This window comes from Epinephelus lanceolatus, chromosome 23 (genome assembly GCF_041903045.1).
Source record: "Epinephelus lanceolatus isolate andai-2023 chromosome 23, ASM4190304v1, whole genome shotgun sequence".
In the NCBI taxonomy this organism is placed as follows: domain Eukaryota; kingdom Metazoa; phylum Chordata; class Actinopteri; order Perciformes; family Serranidae; genus Epinephelus; species Epinephelus lanceolatus.
The window spans coordinates 36,914,556-36,932,458 of NC_135756.1; the positions used below are offsets into that span (position 1 = coordinate 36,914,556).

At 41.3% G+C, this 17,903-nt stretch overlaps 1 long non-coding RNA gene across 2 annotated transcripts in view; it reads right to left on the reverse strand.

The window, feature by feature from the left end:
- Positions 1-3,769: 3,769 nt before the first annotated feature.
- The window catches only part of LOC144461798 (uncharacterized), a 48,603-nt gene continuing 34,469 nt past the window's right edge, over positions 3,770-17,903 (reverse strand). For both annotated transcript variants that reach the window (XR_013490425.1, XR_013490424.1), the window contains 2 exons: positions 4,404-4,549; positions 3,770-4,257 (listed from right to left, as the gene is read on the reverse strand). This is a non-coding gene — a long non-coding RNA (uncharacterized LOC144461798). The remainder of the gene's footprint in view (positions 4,258-4,403; positions 4,550-17,903) is intronic.

The window sequence follows — 17,903 nt, forward strand, 5'->3', positions numbered from 1 at the left end:
TTTCTTTGGCTTTTGACACCATGTAGCGTGTTGATTTTATGATTTTATGTGTATGTGCATATTTTTTATCTTGTGCGGGCAGTGCATTTTATTTGATTTGATTTATTTTATTTTATTTTATTTTATCTTATTTTATTACTTTTGTCCTGTTGTTCACTTCATTGTTTTATTGTGCTTCTATTATTGTGTTTTTATCTTGTTGTGCAGCACTTTGGAAACTTTGTGTTTGTTAAAATCGTGCTATATAAATAAAGTGAATTGGATTGGATTGGTTATTTGTGTGAACACATTACTGTTACACGTTATGCCACCGTTAGAATGGGTTTAGCTAGTGTGCTCAGCTAGCACCCCAGCTGTTAAGCTACTTCAGTGTCCAGAAGATTATCCTCAGCAGAGTCAATTAGAGACCGGAAAGGAAGCACAGTCTGTCCAAAAGTCACTGAGCTGGCAACCAGGAGACGTGATTGTACAGAGTTTGGAGTCGGGGACTGGGAACGGGCTTGTCAGTACCTCCAAACCTACTGACAAGCGCTCTCTTTTGACCGAACAGGGTAGGTGGCGACCAGATGACCGGACGTTCCGCAGTACAGACACTCACCCGCCTTTAACTGGCAATGACGTTCCTCTGGAGACAACTTGGCACAACTCAGTTCCATCGGCTCCTCATTTGTCGACCCAGGATCAAGGTGAACAGCAGCAGAACCATGAGGCACAGGGTCCGCTGGCATATTCCAAATACTGGCTCTAGTAGCCCGGGCTGAATTAACTGCTGGGGATAACTTCTCTCGCAGTCGGTTATCTAAACGGATGGCTGAAGAAACAAGGGAGATTAACTCTGAGGGTTCGTCTCTGGCTGCTAACTCATCTTTTAAATGCTCTGAAAGTCCCTGAACGAATACTGCACATAGAGCAGCATCGTTCCATTTAGCATTAGCACTAAGAGTTCCGAGCCGAAGCAGCCGTTCTGAAGCACTGCTTCCATAGTTAGGCTGATGGTAGACAGTCTTTAAATTCTCAAAGATAGAAAAATGTAAATTACAAAAATCAGTCTGTGAACTTACCGCTTCTGCCCAAGCCAGAGCTCTGCCCCTCAGCAATCCCAGCACATAACAAATTTTAGATGTCTCTGTGACATCCAAAAGATGTGGTCACAATGTTATTCATGTTATTACCTACCATAAGGGTCAATAGTTACTGTATAATTATTCCAGCTCTTGCTGGTATTTCTTTTTAAGTCTTAAGAGACTTTTATTCAGTCTTTATGGACTTTTCCTTTGGGGCAATACCCAAAACCGTCAGTAGGTGGCAGCAGGGCATCGGGCAGCTGTCTGAAACTCCATTTTTTTGCTCTTGTTGGCTCTCCCATCATTCTGCCATGAGAGGTCAATGTAGCAACAGCCTAACGTTGTCCTGTCTGCTCATTTTATCCTTCGTATCAGGTTAGTGTCATGTTTAATCAATCAGTCAATCAATTTTATTTATAAAGCCCAATATCACAAATCACAATTTGCCTCACAGGGCTTTACAGCATACGACATCCCTCTGTCCTTATGACCCTCGCAGCGGATAAGGAAAAACTCCCCAAAAAAAAAGCTTTAACTGGGAAAAAAAACATGAGCGTGAATAACACATGAAAATGAATCATAAGAATATTTGAATGTATTTCTAGGGGTCTGTGACTAAGTTCAGAGTTGTTAGGGACCTCAGCCAAAGGCAGAGGTCCCTAACAACAGCCAAAATTGGCATACATGTCAGGACTGGCGTAAAAATTTGATAAAATGAAAAAATTAACCCCTAAAGTGCCAAAATGGCCTCTCTAGCACCATCTAGCCACGTAGGCACACTAAACTGGCCGCTGCGGCCTGTAGGAATGTCGTAGAAAGACCAAACCAAACCTGGCTTGTTCGTCTCATCGAGACCTACAAATCACGCACACCCCTGACACCCCTGACCTAATTCCAACAGGAAATGAGCTAGTGCCTCTGGAAGTAACATGAGCAAATGTGGAGAAATTGTCAGTTGTGAGCTAGCCATCTTAAACTTGCCTCCAAGATCACATTTTTAACTGCACAAACATGCAACCTATATGTCTGCGTTTGGGACAAGTGTATTTCTCTGCTGTTATGCTCAGATTCTACCTCTGAAAGTAACATGAGCAAATTTGGAGAAATTGTCAGCTGTGAGCTAGAGTGCAGAGGGGTCTAAAATCGTATACAACTTTTGTCTAAAACTGTCTACGTGAGCTGGAGGCTGAAACAGCAGCTTTAATTATTCTTTCTTTAGTCTTTCTCCTGCTGCCTCTTTGAGCTGGAATTTGACCCCCTAAACATGCTCAAAAACTCACCAAAATTGTCAAGACTGGTGAAAAGTTTGATACAATGAAGAAATTAACCCCTGAAGTGCCAAAATGGCCTCTCTAGCACCACCTAGCCATGTAGGCACACTAAACTGGCCGCTGCGGCCCATAGGAATGTCGTAGAAAGACCAAACCAAAACTGGCTTGTTCGTCTCATCGAGACCTACAAATCACGTGCTGACACCCCTGACCAAATTCCAACAGGAAATGAGCTAGTGCCTCTGAAAGTAACATGAGCAAATGTGGAGAAATTGTCAGCTGTGAGCTAGACATCTTAAACTTGCGACCAAGATCGCATTTTTGACTCCACAAACATAAAAACTATATGTCTGCGTTTGGGACGAGTGTATCTCTCTGCTGGTATGATCAGATTGATGATTGGACCCATGGTTTGGCAATTAAAGGGAGGAGTTTGACACATTTTAAAGCTATCTCAATCTGCCTGCTCTCACAGCTTGTCTCTCCCTCTCAGTGATTGACTCAGGATGTTTGAAGGGCAAGGGGGAAAAGGAAAAAAGGGCACCTACTGCATGACATGGGGCCCCATTGGTGTGCAAAAAAACAAAATTTGACCCCCTAAACATGCTCAAAAACTCACCAAAATGTCAGGACTGGCAAAAATTTGATACAATGAAAAAATTTACTCCAAAAGTGCCAAAATGGGCTCTCTAGCGCCACCTAGACACACAAAAACGGCCACTGCGGCCCATAGGAATGTCGTAGAAACATTAAACCAAAACTGGCTTGTTCGTCTCATCAACACCTACAAATCACACACTGACACCCCTAACCTAAATCCAACAGGAAGTGAGCTAGTGCCTCTGAAATTAACATGAGCAAATGTGGAGAAATTGTTGGCTGTGAGCTAGAGTGGAGAGGTGTCTAAGTTGGGGTCCCGCCCAACACTGCTTGCAGCTTTAATATTTTAGTTAGTTTTGTGCCTCTGGATTGTAATGTTAGACCCACTGGTCCGGCTAGCATAGCGTTTCATTGACGCTGTGTGTATCTGCTCCTTACTTGTTTGGGGTTGTGAACTCAAGAGCTCTGATCATCAAAAAATCATATCAAAATCAAAATCATATTGCACGTTAAGTTGAATACCCATATGTGCAATTCACTTCAACAAATATAATTATTTTGCACACTGATGTCTGTTAATACTTATGTGTAAGACAACTTTTAAGAGATTGATTGTATTTGTTGTTGTTTTGTTATTATAGTTGTTTAAAGAAAATGACACTCCAACAGATATTTTCATATTGTTAATGTTGTTAAAAGAATAATTGGTTGGCTGTCTGAGGCATAAAAATTTGCAAGTAAAGATTCTGCTGCATGAGGTCAGTGAAGCAACAGCCTAACGTTGTCCTGCCTGGTCATTTCATTAGTTTACACTGCAGCAAAAATCAACATTTATCAAGATCCCCATCAAACCACTTCACTGGGTCATTTACGAGAGTCTCTGGATGATGGCTCCAGAGGATCAGCGTTGGGAGCTCCACTGGGCAGTCGGTCATGTACCATGAATGCTAAATTAGACAACTGTTCAGACATTTCAATAATAGAAGCTCACATAGCTTGGTTGCTGTCAAAAAGTGCATGTGAAACTTCATCTAATTGTCCAATTTGTGCTCCCTGATTAGCCAGTGCCTGGTGAACTGTATCTGCGGGGTCCATGTTTGTCCATGTTTAGGCCAAGACCTGAACGAATGAGATGGGACCCACAATGCAAATCAGTGAAAAAAATGCTTTATTTACAAAAAAGTGTGTGCTCTGAAATGCGCCATGTAGTGACAAAAAGAACGACACCAACGGGGATCCAGGGCAGATGACGGAGTCCAGGTGAGGGAAGACAACACAATGGGGCTGGGCGAAGCAAGGCTGGGGGCAGGCAGGTGGCAGGGCTTGGAAACAAAAATATATACAAAGTTAGTTTGAGGCAACAGTATCCAACACACAATCCAAAAACAAGCATAATCCGAAACCAGTCAAAGATCCAAAAACCAGAAGAGCAGCACAGAGCATTGAAATACGAGGCCAAGAGTGTTACCACTAAGGTTGAAACAACGAACTGCCGGAGAGTGGAACATGAAGCCGGGTTTTATACTGCATGAAGTGGAGATGAGAAGTAATCAGGCTGATGCTTTGCAGGTGCGCAGGAGAGTGAGAGCAGGAGAATGGTGGCCCCGCCCAGCCCTGGGGATGACAGACAGGGAGAACAAGACAACACAAACACATAACACAAGGGCACACAACAAAGGCTTGGACAAATCCTGACATTTACTCTTGTTGGGATTCGCATGACCACAGATGATTTGTCATTTGCTAAAATCTAAACTGGACATGTGAAGGCTTTTCTTCTCTGCATGCTCTTTGTTCTTCATATCAAAGACAGCTATTTGACACTCATCTCCACAGGGTGTCACCTCACACCTCCCAGTGAGACCAGTCATCAAACTTGATTGGACAGTACTGTTACAGTGACATGCCCCTCCGTGATCTCACTGTAACAAACTCTAAGATAAGTCCTGCATTCTCTCAGAGTTTTTTCTCTTTTCGGCTGGGCCTGGACCAGCCCAGATGCTCTCTTGCTTGTGAGATTCTGAGCAGCTCACACCATCTCTGACCAACTCAGAGGCCATTGCCCAAAACCACTAAAGGGAGGGCAACTGATCACAGACTCTCTAAACCTTAACCAGAGAAGTTAAAGTTGCAAGCACAAGGTTTGCAACTAGCTTTCTAGCAACAAGGAGAACCAAGTGAGTTAGTACACAGAGCCCTGAGCAACCAGCTTCCTCGGAGTTTCACCTTTGGAACAAGGACACAAGAAAACTGCATCTGGAACCACAGCTCTTTCCAGCCTTCTTCTGCCAACTATCAAAAGCAGCACACCACCAAGTGACTCTTTCTTCCATCCATTCAAGGATCGGTAACGTAACAACTGGGCATAGCTTTATCACAGCTGTACAGGCTAAGCAAGACTGTTTAACTTGTTGTATGTGATTTAATGCTGTCATTGAGTTATTGTTGTGATTGTTTGCAGTTAGGTCATTGGTTAGTTGGCTTCGCCAAAGCTAAGTGTTTAGTTTGCTAATGCTGTTCACAGACAGATTCTTGCACACAACTAAACAATCTGCACTAATCCAGACCGTTTGCAACACAAATAGACTCATTAACAACTAGGCTTTCAACAGAGCTACACCCAAAGAGGCAACTCAAAGTTCCCGCTTCTTTTCCTTTGTCTTTGTCCTGACCACATGGTCAGACAAGACCTCCCCCGATCTGAAGCCAGCTTTGATTCAGCCATCTTGTAGTTCTCCGTTATCAGCCATTTTGTTTTGTAGGCCAAATGACCCTTTGATCACCACACACGCCTTTTCTCTCTTTCTCTCTTTCTCTCACTCACTCACTCACACACACACACACACACACACACACACACACACACACACATACCAAGGTTGTATATAGTTTGTTAGGTGGAATTTGTGTGTTTGGGTCAGTGGCAGCTGCTGGTCTTTCAAACAGGGGAAGCTCACTTTAAAGCCCCTACAAGGAACTTTCATTTTGAGTTGATATTGGCGACCCTGTGGACAAAAGCGGTAGTGTTTTGCCAGAATGAAGCCTACATTTCCCATGAGCTCTAGCGCGTATTGTTGTAAAGATGCTTACCTGGCTCGCGCATGTGTGTGTTTTTGGGGATGAATGAAACAACAAGACGGGAAAACTTTGCCCCCTGTAGATGCCTGGCTGGTACCTGTCGTCGGCCCGGATGAGGTGTTCTGGCCCCGCGGCCCCTGCTCTCCTTGTCACCGCTGGCGCGGGGTGAATCTGCGCAACCTGCAGCCTCTGTGTGTGGCTCCCCGGACAGCTAATGCCATGGACCCGCCGGCTCCTGCTAGGATTGGGCTGATAAATGCTAGATCGCTAGCGAACAAAACGTTTATTCCTGAAGGATTTCCTGACTTCCTGAGGATTGGATTTTCTCTGTGTGACTGAGACGTGGCTGACTGTTGGTGAGTCAAGTGTTTTCACAGAACTTTTACCTGATGATTGCTGCTATTTTAACTCCCCGCGGACGTCGGGTCGAGGAGGAGGAATAGCGACTATTTATAAGAGTCACTATAAATGTAAGCAGCTAGGTAAGATGATGTGTGCCGTCTGAGTGCCGTAAATCGTTTCGTCCTGGAAGCGACCTGGGGCGGACCCGGAGACAGTTTCCTAAAAGTATGGATATACAACTATATAGAAATAGTTTATCTTCACAGTGATGGTCTCATTTGCTGTTGTAGGTCACGCAGAGACATCAGCAGAAACAAGAGACTTTTGCATATCCAGTTAAAAGTTCCTTGTAGTGGCTTTAAGTTTACATCATAAAATTTGTCATATTGTGGCAAGGCAGTAACTTATGAAAGGAACATTTAATTGAAGCAGTTTTTCAAGCACACTCGTGCCATAGAACCACGGCAAAACACACCTCAAAGATTTTCAGATGGGTTTGAACACCAGAACTGATTTTCTCTCAAAATAAGTTTCCCTGAAAGGAGCAGCACCTTAACTCTGGCCCAGGTAACAAACAGTGCTATATAGCAACATTCTCTGAACATTCTCAAATATTACTGAAGCACACATTTATTTATATATGAATTCTGCCCTCCGCTCCATTTAACAGGGTATAAACTCAATAACACAACGTTTATATCTTTATTTACAGTGTGTGTTGTGTGTGTACTGTACAAACGGTGAAAATAAGCTATATCGCTTATGGAAATAAGGAACTCCGGACAGCACTCTGTCAGAAGACTCCACTGGCATTCAGCCTTTTAGACAATTCCTCCTATCATCATGCATACACCGAGCGTCCTCTCTCGCCTACCGCTCCATTAGGTCCCAGGGAAGGTGAGCCTCCCTGGAAGTGACGATTTTGTCGCATTTATCCAATGACCCTCTTGCTTTTCTCGGCAAGCCTGAGCCAGCCCTAACTATAAGCTTCATCAGAAAGGAAAGTCTTAATTCTAGTCTTAAATGTGGAGATGGTGTCTGCCTCCTCACATCTGATGTCAGATCAAAGGGGATTGGCACCGTTTGGCACACGTAATGGAAACCCAACCTGACTTGATTAACACAGCTGCAAACTAATGAGTTCACATCTCTCTCAGCCAACCACAAACAGCCACAGCATCAGATAGGGACTATATATTCAGCATCTGTCATCTTAGAAAAGTCAAAAGAAAAGAAACAGAGTGAGACTGCGAGAGAGAAAGAGAGAGCGCGTGCGCACGAGAGAAACGCAACATTGATTTCCGATTGTGGTGACCTCCTCCCAGGCTACCTTTGCATCATAGGCCCGTGGAGGTGTGCTCGCAGTTCCATATATTCGGACACTGTGAGCTTGGACTTCTCCTGGGAGAAGTTTGGCCGTCTGACGCTGCTGCTCTCTTCTGCCATGGCGAAATGAGTAAACTCTCATTACGCCTTCACGCGGCGCATTTAAGGGCGAGGAGAGGGGCTCATTTGATTGGTGTGATGTGTGTAAAACCCACTCCATGCCTTCTCTCCTCCCTCTTTCTGACTTGCGCAGGTAGGAGGGACGAAGGTGGGAAAGAGGAGTAGCTGGGCCAGTACACACGGTGTGCCAAACTTGCAAAATCCGCCTGGCCACACCCAGTTGGCGAAGCGCAGGTCCACCTCGCCCGGTCTGTGAAACTAGAGGCCTATATCTTCAGATAGAGAGTTTCTGAGTTGTTTGGGGCCAAGAACAATAACTTCAGTATTGTCAAAATTTAACATAAGGAAATTGGAGCTCATCCAGGTTTTTATGTCTTTAAGGCAATTTTGAAGTTTAGTTAATTGATCAGTTTCTTCTGGCTTCATCGATAAATACAATTGTGTATCATCCGCAACAATGGAAGTTTACAGAGTGATTTCTAATGATGTTACCTAAGGGAAGCATATATAAAGTGAATAGAATTGGTCCAAGCACAGAACCTTGTAGAACTCCTAAACAAACTTTTGTATGCAAAGATGATTTGTCATGAAAATGAACAAACTGAAATTGATCAGATGAATAAGATTTAAACCAACTTAGTGCAGAACTTCTAAGGCCGATTAAATGTTCCAGTCTCTGTAGCAGAATTTGATGGTCAATTGTGTCAAATGAGGCACTAAGATCTAATAAAACAAGTACAGAGATGAGTCCTTTGTCAGAAGCAATCAGAAGATAATTTGTCATTTTTACTAGAGAGTTACTAGTGCTGTCTCTGTGCTATGATGCACTCTAAATCCTGACTGAAATTCCTCAAATAAATTATTGTCGTGGAGAAAGTCACACAGCTGGTCTGTGACTACTTTTGCAAGGATCTTTGAAAGAAAGAGATGGTTAGATATGGGCCTGTAGTTGGCTAACACCTCTGGATCCAGGGCAGTTTAATTACAGCTACCTTAAAAGACTGTGGTACATAGCCTGTTTATAACAACATATTGAACACGTCTAATATAGAAGTGTTAACTAAAGGTAAGACTTCTCTAAGTAGCCTAGTTGGAATGGGGTCTAAGAGACACGTTGATGATTTAGATGAAGAAATCATTGCGGTCAGTTGTTGAAGGGTAAAAGGAAAAAAGCAATCCAATTTTATATCAGATCCTACAGCTGTGTTTCATTTCCCTCCGTTTGAAGGCAGATTGGTACTGTCTGAGGGCAAGAGATCATGAATTTTGCTTTTAATAGTTAGAATTGTGTCATTAAAAAAAGCTAATAAAAGCATTACTGCTAAGGGCTAAAGGAATACAAGGCTGAATAGAGCAGTGGCTCTCTGTCAGCCTGGCTACAGTACTGAAGAGAAACCTGGGGGTGTTCATATATTCTTCTACTAATGTTGAGTAATAGTTTGCTCTGGCATTGTGAAGGGCCCTCCTATATGATTTAAGACTGTATTCCCAGACTAAATGAGATTGTTCCAGCTTGGTTAAACGGCAATTCCTTTCAAATTTTTGCGATATTTGTTTTAATTTTCAAGTTGGAAGTTGCACCAAGGAGCTAACTTTCTTTGTTTCGTTAACTTCTTTTTAAGAGGTGCTACAGAGTCGAGTGTCATTCGCAGCGAGCCTGCAGCACTATCGACAAGATAATCAGTTTGGGAGAGTTTAAAGTCAGTATCAGAAACCTCTGTTACAGTGGAACATGATATTAAATTTAATGTTGATGGAATCATTTTATTAAATTTTGACACAGCACTATCAAACAAACATCTAGTATAGTAGCTTTGGCCAAGTGGCGTGTAATCGAGTAGTAAGAAATCAAAAGTTATTATGTAATGGTCTGATAAAGAGGGATTCTGTGGAAAGACTATTAAGTTTTCAATTTCAATTCCATAGGTCAGAACAAGATTGAGGGTGTGGTTTATGTACACTCTGACTGAAGCTAATGGAGTCAAATAATGAGATAAACGCAATATTAAGGGAGTCATTATCAACATCAACATGAATATTAAAATCACCTACAATAATAACTTTATCTGATTTAAGAACTAAACCAGATAAAAAAACTCTGAGAATTAAGATAAAAATCCCGAAGTGGGATGAATGCCGCCTCTCAATCAGATCAGGTTTTTCCCCAGAAAGTTTGCCAATTATCTACGAAGCCCACATCATTTGCTGGACACTACCTGGACAGCCAGCAATTGAATGATAACATGCGGCTAAACATCTCTTCACTGGTCAGATTTGGGAGGGGTCCAGAGAAAACTATGGAGTCCGACATGGTTTTTGCATATGCACACACCAACGCAACATTAATTTTTGTGGCCTCCGATCGGCGTAACCAGGTGTCATAAACATTGTCGTGAAAAACGATCTCACTAAATCTACGTTTATCCTTAGCCAGCAGTTTTAAATTTGACTCAGTGTCACCCGCTCTGGCCCCAGGGATACATTTGAGTATGGTTGCTGGTGTGAAAAATGTGAAATGACCACGACCTCATAACACCGCATTCTGTGGTGGCGGCATGTAATGGGTTAAAATCACTTGCCGATACCACGGAAATAATGCCAATGTAAAGTCAATTAGGATCCTTTGTCCTGGTGGACACACGAATTCCCTGGTTCAACAATGTCACACAATGGGTGGTGGTTAATGTTGTTTTCTAGTTTAGAAAACGTTATTTTATCGCTATTTTTATCGCCATTTGACTGTCATTTTGATGTAATGAGGTAGTTAGATTATAGTTATTAGAGGATAAATTGTTCCCCTGATGTTATTAAAACGGCAAATATATTCCTCTTTTATAATTTCCCCTCATAAATAATAATAATAATAATAATAATAATAATAATAACATGATAGTTCGGCTGTACTAGATATTTGATATATTCAGTAGATTTACTTTATTACGACCCTATTTGACAGCTCTACAAACGGAAGAACTACCATCCCAAAAATGCCATTTCTACAGTACTAAATAAAATATCTGAAATTAACCAACATCTTTACTTTTTCTTAACATGGTTCATCTAGGTGCAGTGTATTTACTAGTTCGGCGGTACTAGATATTTGATATATTTATTAGCTTTACCTTTTCACGACCCTATTTTATAACTCTACTTTACAAGCCGAAAGAACTACCATCCCAAAAACGCCATTTCTAGAGTACTAGCTAAAATATCTGAAATTAAACAACATCCTTACTTTTTCTTAACATGGTTGATCTAGATGCAGTGTATTTACTAGTTCGGCTTTACTAGATATTTGATATATTTATTAGATATATCTTGTTACGACCCTATTTAGAACCCTACTTTGCAAATCAGAAGAACTATAACTGTGTTGCTGCTATGTATGATGCTGCATGGCGCGATCCTAGGGAATTGTAGTTTTTAAAGAATATTAGTGTTTTGTCTCGATTTGGAAGTTGTAAATACTGAATTGAGAGTACACTGGACTTTAAGCGGATGGTAAACACATTTGTGCAATCATTTTCATAATTTTTAAATGGGTGAAAATTAATTTTAACCATATTTTACCCATATCTGACAGCACCCCCAGTTGTTGACTACACTCACATGATAGTTGAGGTCAAGCGCTCTCTATAACAGTTGGTCCCATGTTTGTACCCCCTTTTGTTGCTGAATTATAAGCCTTCAAACATGCACTGAGATCAAGGTTCAAAGGTCAGTATTTTAAAGCAGGAGCCATGTAGAATCTTCATAATGACATGTGTTACTCTCCAGGTTGAGACCTTTCCAATGATGTATTTAGCTCTATGATAAAGTTTTGATTTTTTCATTTTTTGGATACAAGCCATGTCAGGTCTAGTTTCAGAGAGCACTTTGAAGGCCCAGTGTATAAAATGATTTTTGTTGTTGTTTGTTTGCTTGTTTTTTCTTTTTAGCTGTAAATAGTTACTAAAATGAGTCATCCTCAGAGAATACAATACTACTGACAATCTAGTACATTAGTACAGGCTTGCAGGAAGGTCTAAAGTGCTTGGGTTACGGTTAGGGCTGATAAGATGGACCTGCAATGGTAAATGGACCTGCATTTGTATAGCGCCTTTCTAGTCATCTAGTGACCACTCAAAGCACTTTTTACACTGCGAGTCACGTTCACCCATTCACACACACATCCATACACTGGTGGCTGAGGCTAACTGAACAGTTTATAACAGAAGGAACAAAACTGAACTTGAATAAGACAACCAGTGGAACTCTGTTATTTTTTGTCAGGGACACTTTGATTCGTCTTTGTATTATTTTCTGGTAATATTGTTACCTTGTGAAGCATTTAACTAACTGTTAAGGGTTAACATCTGAGTGCCACGCTACAGACTAAGGACAGGCAAACAGTGCAAACTTCATAATCCAGCCTGGTCTCTTTTGTTGGTATATACTTAGGTGGAAAGTACTGCCTAGTTTCCCTGTAAGTTTTGGGGAAATTACCTAGTACTTTCAGACTAAGGACAGGCAAACAGTGCAAACTTCATAATCCAGCCCAGTCTCTTTTGTTGGTATATACTTAGGTGGAAAGTACTGCCTAGTTTCCCTGTAAGTTTTGGGGAAATTACCTAGTACTTTCAGACAAAGGACAGGCAAACAGTGCAAACTTCATAATCCAGCCCAGTCTCTTTTGCTAGTATATACTTAGGTGGAAAGTACTGCCTAGTTTCCCTGTAAGTTTTGGTGAAAGTACGCTGTAGATGTGAGAACAGCACTTACCATGTGGTTTCTGTGTAATTAAATAATAAAAACATTTTATAACTTTTCATGACTCAATATTGTGTATTTTAAGATATATGTAGGCTATATTATTATATAACTGTATTGTTTGTGTTTCGTCCTCAGATGGCACTACAAGACTTCCATAGACGTGCACTTGAGAGAGGTAAGTTTGTTTTGTACTCCAGCCTTTCCATTAATTAGGCAATTTGCAGAATATAGACCCATTTCTTGACATATTCATATTCAAACTCATTCAATGAAATGTAAACAAAACATAAATATTAAAACCCTGGAGTGCGGGTGAAATTGCCTGATGACACATAGGCTACATAAAAGTGACTGAATCAACTGCCATGAGCAAAGGGCAAAAGCATTTGTTGCACTTCATACATATACAGATTCATATAAGGAAATTAAACCATAAGTTTTGGGAAATTATATAAGTGACGAGTTACACTCTAACTCCCGGGAAAGTATGTGCTAAGTGACCGCGAGGGATACTCTAACTCCCGGGGAAGTATGTGCCAAGTGACCGCGCTGTTATACACTAACTCCCTGGAAAGTATGTGCTAAGTGACCACGAGGGATACTCTAACCCCTGGGAAAGTATGTGGTAAGTGACCGGGAGGAATTATGCTCTAACTCCCGGGAAAGTACATGTAAGTTCCCGGGAGTTATACACTAACTCCCAGGAAAGTGGGCAAGAGGTACACTCTAAAACGCGGGCTGACTTATGAAGTGTTACCCAATGCTCTTATAGCCCTATGCTATCAAAAGCTGGCAAAATACATTTATTTTATTTTATGGCCTTAAAATTAACCTATCATATTGCTGAGTTATCAAGGACACTTTGGTGTTTTTGTGTGTATACAGAAATATTAAAGATATCATTGAGGAAAACAACATTGACGTGACGCTGTTGAATCAGGGAATTCGTGTGTCCACCAGGACAAGGGATCCTAATTGATTTTACATTGGCACTGTTTCCGTAGTAGGCCTACTGGCACGTCATTTTAACCCATTACATGCCGCCACCACGGAATGCAGTGTTAAGAGGTCGTGGTCATTTCACGTATTTCTGTGAGATTGGGTTGTGGTGAACCATGGGCTTCTGCTTAGTTCTACACTTCTCTCTGACAGTCACCCAGCCTCCCGGCTGCATGGGGGTTACCAGAGGACCCCTAGCAAAAGCTATGCTATGTGGCTCCATGTCCGCTACAGGGGGATGGCTAACTACCGTAGCTACTGAATGACTTTCCATTGTGTGGGGGCCACGCTTCCAATTCACTAATCCTCGCCTCTAATGCAGCACATAAAATACATTTATTACATGTACCACTATCACTAAAGGAGGCAGAGGAATAACTAAACATCTGGTTTGAGCAAGAGACAGCAGGAGACGGAGAAGCCATTGCTAAGTGCTTAGCTAACTTAGCTAACAAAGGCTAATAGCGTGTAAACAACAGCTGGGATTAGCAGGAAAGTTGTTGAAATAAGAAGAGAGCCATGAGTGCTTAAACAGAACTAGTGTGGGTTTAAACGTACGTAGTAGATATTTAGCAGCTGAAATGAGAAGTATCAGAAAATTAGCTGGTATGAGCTCTCTAGTGCAGCACAAAGACGTTATCACAGCAGCACCAGAAATTACCGCTGTGCGTCAGCACGTTGTCGTCGTTCAAGCAAAGCATATTCTTACCACTTAAATCATACATTTTGTGTTAAATAAAATGTATCTAATTTATATTTAAAAAGTAACATGTTCTTTCCCTCTATGCCTGAGTCTATACTTGGATGTTTCATTTGCTATGGCAACAAGTCTGGGAACTGCCCATTGGTTCGACAGCCCATTGGTTCGACATCCCATTGTTCTGACCATATTAAACTCATTGTTCCAAAGTCCGTTCCGAAATCATCATGATGCCCTGTGGTTAAGGTCTGGTTAGGTTTAGGCACAAAAACCACTTGGTTAGGCTCAGGAAAAGATCATGGTGTGGGTTAAAATGAAAAAGAAAGTGACAAACACAGAAGCCGTGAGCCTGCTCCACCTCAAGCCGGTCGCGGTGCACCATACGCCCGCCGCGAGCCGTTCAGCATCGCGGACAGTTGGACTAATGGGATGTCGAACCAATGGGCTGTTGAACCAATGACATGGACCCACAGGTCTCAGCTGCTAGCATCCGCAAGCTGACTTATCCTAACCATTCAATATACAATCACCCATATAACTACAATGTGGCATTTTTAAACAAAAGTGACATCATCTACCAGTGGTCATAGCCCCCAAACCCTACTTAGTGTGCTGTTACAGGCCCGATTGTCAAAGTTATAATAATAACAGCTTATAATAACAGCTTAAATCCCAGGGAGATACACTAGCCTTAGAATTAATAAAGTTGTTTCTATTCTTTTATTGACAGTTGCGTCCACCATTGCCCAATGTAACATTACATTACAACAGTAGTACCCCTAAACCAGGGGTCTTAAATATTTTTTTAACATTGTTGCCAACTTAACTACTTTGTCGCTATATTTAGCAAGTATTCCCCTCTAGCGACTCTTTTTCAAAAAAGCAACTACTGACAAATCTAGCGACTTTTCCGGTGTTATTGGATACTTTTGGAGACTCTGACGTGAAACCATGTATCGTTCTTATTCTTCTCAACGAGCAGCGGGTGCTGCAATGGGCCCCTCCCACGTCCCAAAGCACTCACAGGCAGCCCAGTCCTCATGCAGCAGTCCCTCCCAGCTGCAGTCATAGCAGGACATATTCACCCCTGTGCGTCCAGACTGCAAATGAATCATGTATGTGCAAAGCCTAAATGTCAAATTTTCTTTGTCTAAAATAAATCACTGCACTAAAATAAATCACTGCATTTGACTCACACAGCCTAAGTCACTTACTCACCTCCTCCAATGTGTGTGTGTGCCTTTCTTTGACATAAGCTAAACACCTAGGTGGCTAGCTCATCATGTCTCAGTCTAAACTATACACATAAATACAGAAAGGAGTGGGAATCAAACCCGCCAGAAGGCCAGTCCAGTCTCTTTTGGGTCACTTTTGCTGGTCCAAAGCCCAGATAAAGGAGGAGGGGTGAAATTGTGACATTATAAAAAACAAGAGTCAACAGAAGAAAGCTTGTTTGTAGTTATTAACATATTCAGGGTTTTTTACTCACTTTTTGTCTCTCCCACTATGTTATTCCTCTATCCTACAGCGTCCATTACAATTACATGCACATGGCCCATTATGCAAATTAGGTGATGACGTCATTTAGCGACTTCTAGCGTCTCTTAGGACAGCCAATAACTACTTTCCTTACTGAGGAATTGGCAACACTGTTTTTCAGGCCAAGAACCCCTTAACTGAAAGAGAGCAGAGCAAGGACCCCTGCTACATATTGTATTTAACTGAGTTGCATAATAAACTGGGCCTGCAATCATATGTGGGGTAATCTACATTATTGATTCTAATTATTGGCCCATTATACATCATATTTGTTTCTGAGGTGGACGGTGTTTTGATCTCAACTACACATCTGTTTTGTGACTCTATCTTGCACATGTTGCCGCATTATCACGTTGACAAAATGTGTCCACAGACAGACAAACACACACATAAGCACATGGAAAAATACTCCAAATGGTTTCTGTGGTAGTTGCTGCTACAATTGGGGTCAATTTCTTTTATCTGTTATCGCTGCCCGTAAAACCCTCTGTTCTGTCAAAGCTACAGTAGGTAACTTTTTAACAAATAACTTTTTGTCATATTTGTTAAAACCGTCACTATATCCTAACAATAGTAGACAAGCCAGAGAGTCTGTGAAAAATCATGTTCCTCTGGCTCTTCCTAGTGCTGCTAATGGCATTTGCAAGAATCCACTACACCAGTAAACAACCAATCAGAGTCAGGAGTAGTCAATAACACAGTGTCAATCACTGCTCATGCACACGCTTCACTGCCAACAACAGTATACACAGCAAAGACAAGTAAATAGATGAAGACCCGCAAAAGAAAAAGCAAGCCATTTGTCAGTCTTCTTCTAAGAAAGTAAAAGTGAAAGGTCCAAGCATATTCTAAATGGCTCAAACTGAACAAACTATCTCTAAATATATATATATAAAAAAAAACAATTTCATACTATTTTCAGGCAGGAAACAATACAACGTAGATGAAGCAAAGCTCTTCATTGAAGGCACCGAAATTAAGAAAGTATCCTCTGTTCACTTTCCTAGGTAGCCTGGAAATCCAGACCAAAATCTAGGAAGATTTAGGGTCTGGCCATGAGTAATGAAAATGGCCCAACTCGAGGGGCGGCACCAAGCATGCATTTGTAAATATCACTGCATGCAACTGGATAACACTATGACCAATCAGAACAATACACGGGGTGACGTATACGCTTAGCTACCAGCGGAGCTAACTGGTAGATTAGACTCTTGCCGTATCCGGTCGGCAAAACAGCAAAAACGTCCTTCTTGCAAAGGAAAGACTCGAGCGCCGTCTTCTGTTCCTCTTTTAGAGAAAAAGCCAAGTCTAACTACTTCATTGTAGCGGCCAAAGTTTTTTTGTGGCAACAATGGTGTCCAAGTTTCTGGGAATCATCAGAAAGATTAGTTCATTCCTCAGTAGATCCAGTTTGCTTGTTTTATGTTAAGTTTAATATACCCATATCTAACCTACTGTAATATTGTTTGGGCTAACACAAACCCCACTAAACTCTGTAAGCTCCACTTACTCCAGAGTTTTGTCAGAGTGGCTACAAATTCAAATACTAGGGCTCCATCCTCTCCTCTATTTTCTAAACTGAGGATCATAACCATATTTGATATTAATATCGTGCAAATCTGCATTTTCATTTATAAGACAATTCACCAAAGTCATGAATTACCCCACCACTTTCAATAATATTTTCGCATGAATTCCAGTATACACTCATACCAAACAAGACAAGCAGGACACCTGCATCTCCCCCACTGCCGGACTAGCAGAGGGCAATACACTATTAGATATAAAGGGATCACATTGTGGAATGAACATCAGAATCTTGCAGACACCACTGCCTCCTTGTCTATATTTAAAAAGAGATTGTTGATGAAACTATTTAAACACTATGTTTAACAGTTCACAAGGACTAGTCGATCGTGGTACAAATTATCTTGTTTAAATTATTTTGTTCTTTTTGATTTTTATTTTATATTTCTTCTTTCCTATTTCATTTTTGTTTCTCTTATTTAACCTTATTTTATTTATTATTTATTCTCTCGTTACCCGATAAGATGTACATTATTCATTTTCCTTGACTAAACAAGGTCAGGGTGGGGTCAATTTATAAGCCCT